This window comes from Ovis aries, chromosome 15 (genome assembly GCF_016772045.2).
Source record: "Ovis aries strain OAR_USU_Benz2616 breed Rambouillet chromosome 15, ARS-UI_Ramb_v3.0, whole genome shotgun sequence".
In the NCBI taxonomy this organism is placed as follows: Eukaryota; Metazoa; Chordata; class Mammalia; order Artiodactyla; family Bovidae; genus Ovis; species Ovis aries.
The window spans coordinates 25,984,236-25,992,805 of NC_056068.1; the positions used below are offsets into that span (position 1 = coordinate 25,984,236).

At 48.2% G+C, this 8,570-nt stretch overlaps 1 long non-coding RNA gene across 2 annotated transcripts; it reads left to right on the plus strand.

Moving 5' to 3' along the window:
• The first annotated feature begins 1,832 nt into the window (after positions 1-1,832).
• On the plus strand, positions 1,833-7,111 carry LOC132657816 (uncharacterized). 2 transcript variants are annotated; one of them, XR_009596510.1, is made up of 3 exons: positions 1,833-2,317; positions 6,179-6,328; positions 6,518-7,111. It is a non-coding gene; the product is annotated as an uncharacterized LOC132657816 (long non-coding RNA). The 2 variants fall into 2 exon arrangements; XR_009596511.1 differs by having other exon boundaries at positions 1,833-2,307.
• Positions 7,112-8,570: the final 1,459 nt, after the last annotated feature.

The following is an 8,570-nucleotide window of genomic DNA, read 5'->3' on the forward strand; positions in this document are numbered from 1 at the left end:
TTGGTGGCTTCTCCTGTCGTGAGTAACACTGTCAGGGGGTCATGGGCATAGGCATCACCCCCAGAACAGCGGTGTCGTGCTCCATGTGAATGGATCCCCCAGTTTGCACCTGAGTAGCCACCAGTGTCAGAAAAGGCAATGGCAACCCACTCCAGTACTCTTGCCTGGAAAATCCCATGGACGGAGGAGCCTGGTGGGCTGCCATCTATGGGGTCACACAGAGTTGGACATGACTGAAGCGACTTAGCAGCAGCAGCAGCCACCAGTGTGCCCTGGTTATATCTCCTCAAAAAAAAGTGTAAATTTCTTTAAGTGAGAAGGGGTGTCTCATCTTACACATCTGTGAGTCTCCGGTGATGCCTCATTCATTTGTAATAGGTGCTTATTAAATACTAGTTGATGGATTTGCTGCAGTCAGTAGGTGTGAGAAAAGCGCAAAGATGAGGATGTCAAGACTCCACTTGGATTTATTCTCTCACTGGCAGCATTTTCCTTAAGCTCTGAGCCCTGGTTGCAACATCTTCTATTTGGGAGAGGAGCAACTCCATTCATACCTGCCCCACCCAGAGGAGAGGGGCAGAAGAGGATCTTGCCCATGGGGCATATGGTGATCTTGGACGGAAAGCCTGGGATGATGGAAGATGTTATCAGTCCTAATAAAGTTCTCGCGTGTTGGTCAGGGCTTGCTAACTGCCAGCAAAGCATGGTAATGGGAAGACAGTTCCAGGCAGGAAAAAAAAAAAAAACAAAACATGTTTGTTCAGGGTCAGGGGCAAGATGTGGGTCTCTCTGGCTGTCAGGCTGAAATCTTCGTCTCTCTGCCGGTCTCCCTGCCAAGATTCTCCTAGGAGCACTGTGTAGGCGTGCAGTTTAAAATAACAGCGTGTTTGTTTGGCTTTGAAAGCAGTACCCTGGAGATGTGTGGCAAGCATGCCCACCTGGAGCTGGTCTGGAGCCTGGCGTCATCTCCAGTTGACTGAGTACATGCAAGTGAGCTGGGGTGGCCATCTAGGTCTTCCAGAGCTTAGCCTTCACCTTCAGGGGTGCTCAAGGTCGACCAAAGCAGAAGAAACCTCGGAGACAGGCTAATGCTGGGGACAAAGCTGATTCAGGCAAGAATCTGAACGCTAGTTAAGACACGGTGTCCATCACGCCTCTTCTTTGCTTCCATTTCTGCTCTTCCCTTTGCTTCCCCACCCACAGCCCCACTCCCACTTTGCTCTCCAGAGGCATTGTTCTCCAGAAGTGGAATCCTATTGTGTGCGCATGGTAGTCACTAAGTTGTGTGCAACCTCATGGACTGTAGCTTCCTCCTGTGTCCGTGGAATGCTCCAGGCAAAAACACTGGCCATGCCCTCCTCTAGGGAATCTTCCTGACCCAGGGATTGAACCTGGGTCTCCTGCATTGCTGGTAGACTCTTTACCATCTGAGCCACCAGGGAAGCCTGGAATCCTATTAAAAAAGAAATAGACATTGTTCTAGCAAGGGAAGAGGTCCTTGGGTGTGGGGAAGAAGAAGAAAGCCCAGAGCAGTTGCTCCATGACTTTACTGAAATGAATTGAGAAAAGGCAGGAGCGCTGGGCCGCGGCATCAGAGGGTCACTGACTGGTTCCTTTATTGGATACTCTGCTCTCAGAAAGGAGTTCCTTAAGACAGAGATAAAAGGAATTGCTGATTGGGAGTTGTAAAACCTCTCTGTCAGTTCTTTTAAAAAGAGAATTTCTTTCTTCTACAGAGACCCCCACTTAGAGTGAGAAAGGCCAGTGTGCAAGGTGACTGGCTCTATCTGGCCCTGGCCCTTCGCGTGATGATGACGTCATCGCCTGCCGCCACACGCTGCCTTCTCGCCATGCATGCGCCTCTCTCCCCTAGTGCTCCGGAAGGTCAGCAGGCTGTCTCTTACATTTTTGTCTGTTTCTGCTAACAGGTCTCTGATAGGCAGGGTCCTTCCTTTGCAGGAAGACTGCCGTGTCCACAGCGAGGCTGCCTCGGATCTGCTTCGATGAGTCCTGAACTCACGAATTGGAGTCAGGTCTAAGGATAATGTGACCACACCCCAGGGTCCAGCTGCTAGAGAACATGCTCAGACTTGGAAGAACAATTTGGATCACAGATGGAAATTGCTGAACTTTCTGTTCTTCTAGATCCCTTGTGTGTGTGCTCAGTTGCTTCAGTCATGTCTGACTCTTTGCAACTCTATGGACCTTTGCCAGCCAGGTTCCTCTGTCCATGGGATTCTCCAGGAAGAATACTGGAGTAGGAGCCATACCCTCTTCCAGGGGATCTCCCTGACGCAGGGATGGAAGGTGAGTCTAGGTGAGTCTTCTGCACTGAAGGTGGAATCTTTACCACTGAACCACCGGGGAAGCCCTCTTGATCCTTACTTACATGAAAGAAACTGAATTTGGAACTGGTCTTTCCTGAGAAAGTGAACTGGCTCCCAGACTGAGAACCAGAGTTCATTTGAAGCTTGGAATTCAATTGCCCCAACAGTGAGGGGCCTTGGGGAAGGCTGGGGGAATTCTCTGGGGATTTGTAGCCGATGCTTTTCCCTGACTTGCGGTCGCTGCCAATCTGGGAGTCTGAAATGTGTTTTGACAGCAGACATCCTTCGTGTCCTGACTATAAGTAGTGATTTCTGGGTCTCCTGACTTTGTCTCTTCCACTGGCAGCTCGAGGAGTGAAGCAGACAGCAGGAGACACGAGGGAAGGGAAGAAGGGGTTGATGGGTGTGTCCGAGTGAGGCCTGAAGTCCCTTTTTTCTGCGTTCCTCTTGCGATGACCTCATTTATTATGGAAAAGGCTTAACTGATACTGAGTCATAGCTTGCAAGAAGGAGAAACAGCCCAATCGATACCTCTCAGAGCACCTGGGGAGGCGGATCACTGGAGGTAGGGTGAGGAAGAAGCAGAGAGGGAGGAGAGGAGAGTAGTTAGAAGATGATCTGGCTTAAGAAGTAGCTCTGGACCATCTGTGCTTTTGTTAACCGTGGAATGTGCACATCTAATCCCAATTAACTTCTGCCACCATTTCCAATCTCAGCTTCTCTGTTCACGCCAGTGACAAGAATTTAGCTGTGAGTTGAGAGTCTAGGAAGACCTCACATTACCTAGATGGGAAGAACCAGATGGGCCCTGCTTGCTGGGGCACTGGTGGTGATGGAGACCAGGCAGAAGCAATTACTGGGTTCCTGCCAGTTCTGTGGCAAGTTTATCTGGGGAACTGAAGAGAATCTTTTTGGCAGTGCTCCTTAGGCCTTACAAAGGGACTCTATCAACATTCCCAGGAGTGAAACCCCCTGACAGGCATTCTGTTTATGTACCCAGAAATCTACACAGGATGGAGTCTTTTTTTTTTTTTTGCCATAGCACAAGGCATGTGGGCTTAGTTCTCCAACCAGGGATGGAACCCGTGCTCCTGCATTGGAAGTATGGAGTCTTAACCACTGCCAGGGAAGTCTCAGAAAGGAGTTTTAACACGCTGCCTGTGAAGGCCATTGCGTGAGCTTGAGTGATGTCCAAGGGCTACTTCTTTGGGCCTCAGTTTCCTCTGCTGGACCAAGAGAGAATTTGACTAGGTGATCTACAACTGCACTGTCCAATATGGTAGCCACTGGCGACGTGTGGCTATTTGAATTGAAATGAATTGATATTGAATATAAAATTCAGGTGCTCAGTCACAGAATTCATTTCAAATGCTCAATAGTAAGATGTGGCTACTGACTAGTGTATCAGGCAGTATAGACATGGAACATCTCTGTCACTGCTAAAAGTTCTGCTCGGGTCTCTGGCAATTCTGCCATTCTGTTGTTCTTGAATTATCTGCTATCAAGAGTCCTGCAGCATTAGTTCCATTGGCCCCTTGGGTTTCCACCCCACCAGCTGCTGTCATCTGCCACCACTTACACAGCACACAACACATAGCAATGTGCACACACAAAACATAGCAATGTGCATACAGAGTTCCACACACCTAGGGCACATGGTGCTTTCTTCCGTGAAGCAGTGCTGAGAAGTTTGAAATCCTGACTTGAGAATAACTGATTAATCAGGTGCACTCCTGACTTCTCCTTACATTTCAGGGACTTTCTTTGTCATGTAATTATTCACTGCACATCATTTCCTGGAAGCCTACTACATGCTGGGTACTGTTCAAGCATGGAAGGTGGAGTTTGGGATGATCCTTTATGACACCAAATTCCTTTGCGGTAGAGGAGGCATGACCACCATGAGCATCAGCTACTCTCTGTGTCCGCTCGTGGTTTTGCCCCTGAAGGGCTTGCATCGCACAAACAGCCCTTGCTTTGTAGACACTTGATATAAGCAGATGGGAGCTGGGAGGAGGTAAGGAACATGCTTGTGATCAGTACTTGATCAGAGGCCTGGACAGCACGTTATAGGGACAGAGGAGAGACAGTCACATCCCCTTGCCCCTGGGGCCTCGATTTCCCCAGGTGAACAGAGAGCAGGCCTGGCCCTCTCTGAGGTCTCTTTGTAGCTGATACCTTCTCTGCGGGAGTCGAGATCTCTGAGCGCTCTTTGAAGGAAAAGCCTCACTGGGTGCGAAATTCAGGTGGCACAGGTTTTTCTGGATTTCCCATCAGTGCTGCCCTTTATTCTTTTAAATCCTGAGGATGACTGAGGCGCCTTCCCTCCCCCCACAGCCCTCCCTCCTTCCAGGCTGCACAACCCCAGCCCAGTTCTTGTCATATTTCCTACTGGATCGGGTGTTTAATTAAAATCATAATTAAAATTGATCTCCTCATTAGCATGCACCTGCTCTGCCTCTCACATCCTTGTGTTCCATTATCCACTGAAGATGTCAGGGCTGACAGGCGAGAGCCAGACCCCAGGCCGGCCCCGCCTGATGGGGTTGGCCGACGACAACATCTGGACAGAGAGGACTTTGGGGGAGAGGCTTCCTCGGCTGCAGAACAACAAACAATTAGCGGCAGGTGGGCTCTCTGGAGAGTGGCCAGGCTGCTGGAGGCCTGCGGGCAGCTGGCTACATCTGTGGTCCTACTGGAAGGACCCCTTCCTCTTCTACCTTCCCACCCCTATGCTGTGTGTGTACACACACATACACACCCCTCGAGTGATTGTGACAAGCTAACAAACTCCTGGCCCCAAGAGTCTGGAGGTGTGAGAACAAGAAGGCCTCTGGTTTCCAGAGGTGAACTCGAGCTGTGCCTTCAAGGAGCCTCCAGTGGGGCTGTGATGACCACTATCCTCTAGGATAGTGGAGGTGATAACTGGCTGTGATAACTCTCCTCCAGGGGTCACCAGTGAGAGTGAGCAAACAACAGGGGGTCAGGAGAGGAGCTGGCCTGACCCTTCCAGTCTGTTGAGACCTGGTGGCGCTAGTGGTAAAGAACTCGCCTGCCAACCCAGGAGACTTCAGAGACGAGGGTTCGATCCCTGGGTTGGGAAGTTCCCCTGGAGGAGGGCATGGCAACCCGTTCCAGTATTCTTGCTGTGAGAATCCCATGGACAGAGGAGCCTGGTGGGCTACAGTCCATAGGGTGGCAAAGAGTAGGACACGACTGAAGTGACTTAGCACGTGTGAACACAAAGAAAGTGGAGGTATCACGTGTGAGTGTGCAGGGCAGGGCTCTGAACCTTGATGGCTGTTTAACTTCCTGCCTGACCCCTCCCACTCATGGAAGGGGAAAGGAAGGGAGAGGTCTGGGAGGAGAAAGTCAGCAGGGCATGTACTCAGTGCAGGAATGGAAGCTCCATGAGAGCAGGGGATTTCTTTAAAATATTGTTTTTAAATTTTAAATTATGTAAAAGACACATAAAATTTACAGTCTTTACTGTCCCTAAGTGTACAGTTTAGTAGTGTCAAATATATTCACGCTGTGGCACAACCAATCTTTAGAAGTTTTTCATCTGGTAAGATTGTTGCTCTGGATCCATTAAGCAGTAACTCTGCAGCCCTCCTCCCCCAGCCCCAGGCATCCATCACTCTACTTTCTGTCTCTATGAAGTTGACTACTCTAGGTGCCTCATGTAAGTATAATCATATAGTATTTGACTTTTTGTGACTTGCTTATTTCACTTAGCATAACATTCTCAAGGGTCATCCATATTGTAGCACGAATCATAGTTTCCTTCCCTTTTAGGAGTGAATAATACTCCATTGTATGTAAATTCCACACATTTTGTTTGTTTACAGTTGGATGGACACTTGGGTTGCTTCCACCTCTTGGCTCTTGTGAATAATACTGCTGTGAGCATGCGTATGCAAATATCTCTTCAAGAGTCTGCTTTCAATTCTTTTGGATAAATACCCAGAAGTGGAATTGATGGATCATACGATGATTCGGTAACAGAACAAACCTGACTCCATGTTGGATTTGTTGCTTTAGCTCTAACCCTTGTGCTTTGTTGCTCTGCTTAGTCATGCTGGCTCTGCACCTTTGTAAAAGAATGTTACCTATAGCCTGAAATATACAGGGCAGCCTATTCTCAGGGCTCTGACCTTGAAAGGTATAACCCTTTCTCATTCATGCAGAGACAAAAAGTTGCAGAAGAGAGAATAACATTTGTCCTGACTGAGGAACGTTATGACCAGATCGACATGGATAGCTGTAAGAACAAAGGATTCTGGCACCAAGAAATTGTCACCCACCAACCACACCCCCTACCCTTGTAGTATAAAGAAGCCTGAATTCTGACTCAGGTGAGATGGTGTTTGGGGGTGCTAGTCCATCATCTTCTCTGTCTGCTGGATTTGCAAATAAAGTCGCTATTCCCCGCCCCCCAAATTTATCTCTCAATTTATCGGCCTGTCCTGTGGCAAGTAGTGCAGGCGTGGGCTCAGTGACAATTCTATTTTTAATTTTTGAGGAACTGCCACACTGCGTTCTGTAGGGGTTGTACCATTTTACATTCCCACCAGCGGGACACAAAGGTTATAATTTCTCCACATCCTCATCTGTTTTTGTTTGTTGGTTGGTTTATTTGGTAATAGCCATCCTAATGGGCGTAAAGTGATTTCTCATTGTGGTTTTGATTTGCATTTCCCTAATGATTAGTGATGTTGAGCATCTTTTCATGTGCTTATTGGCCATTTGTATTTCCTCTTTGAAGAAATTTCTATTCAAGTTCTTCGCCCATTTTTTAATCAGGTTATTTGTTTTGTTGTTGTTGAGAGAGTAGGGCATTTTATCTGTCTTGTTCACTGCTGTATTCCTGGCACCTGCAGCAGAACCTGGCACATCATATGCACTCTGTTTACTTACTGAACATTTGTTGAATTAGTGAGGACCTTTCACTTTCAGAAATCACTAACTGAAATGGGATTCTTCCAAAGGGGTGGTGATGCTATGGATGTGATATGAAATGTGATATCTCACTTGTTTCACCTTTTTGTAAATCCTGTGTGAGTTCTGTAATAGGAGGCTAGGTGAAGTCGGGGCTTTCTGGGTGGCTTAGTGGTAAAGAATCTGCCTGATGCAGGAGACCCCGGCTCGATCCTTGGGTCGGGAAGATCCCCTGGAGAAGGAAATGGCAACCCACTCCAGTATTCTTCCCTGGGAAATCTCATGGACAGAGCAGCCTAGTGGGCTATAGATCATGGGGTTGCAAAGACTCAGGCACAACTTAGTGACTGAACAACAACAAGGTCAAGCTGACCTCACATCTAAGGGATTTTGACTATGCCATAGTGAAGGAAATTTAGGCTTTTGGGTTAGGCCCCAATTCATATTCCAGAACTCCGTTTCTTACTGGCTATATGGCCCTGGGCAAGTTACCTCTCTAAGCCTCAGTTTGCAAATACATCAAAGCGAAATTGAAAGTGAAAGTTGCTCAGTTGAGTCGGACTCTGCGACCCCATGGACTATACAGTCCAGGGAATTTTCCAGGCCAGGATACTGGAGTGGGTAGCTTTTCCCTTTTCCACGGGATCTTCCCAATCCAGGGGTCTAATCCAGGTCTCCTGCATTGCAGGTGGATTCTTTACCAGCTGAGCCACAAGGGAAGCCTAAGAATACTGGAGTGGGTAGTCTATCCCCTTTCCAGCGGATCTCCCCGACCCAGGAATTGAACTGGGGTCTTCTGCATTGCAGGCAGATTCTTTACCAACTGACCTATCAAGGAAGCCCATCAATGGGAATAATAATGCCTACCCAATAGGGTGGTCACAAGGAAGATGTGAGGTAATAAAGTCCTGTCACTGATTGATCATTCCCTTTCTTGCTCTCCTTCCATGTGATTCTAAAATTCTATAACATCCTACAAATGACCAGAACACCAGGACTCACACTGACCCTCATATTAAGCACATGTATCTGTTGATCATGTTCTCTGTGTGAGATACTGCTCTTAGGAGGGAGGAGGCTTAGAGATGTGTGAGGCATGGGTCCTACCCTGGGGACAAGGCTGGGGGGCAGATGAGCTTGAGGCCAGAAGAACGCTGGAGTGATCCTGAGCTGGCTTTGCAGGAATGGTGGGGATTAGATAGGCTAAAAGAGTGCCCTGAAGTGACAATGACAAGGGCATGGCTATATCAGATTTAAGTTCCTGCCTCTGGACTTCCTCTCACCCACTGGAGGCCACTCAGG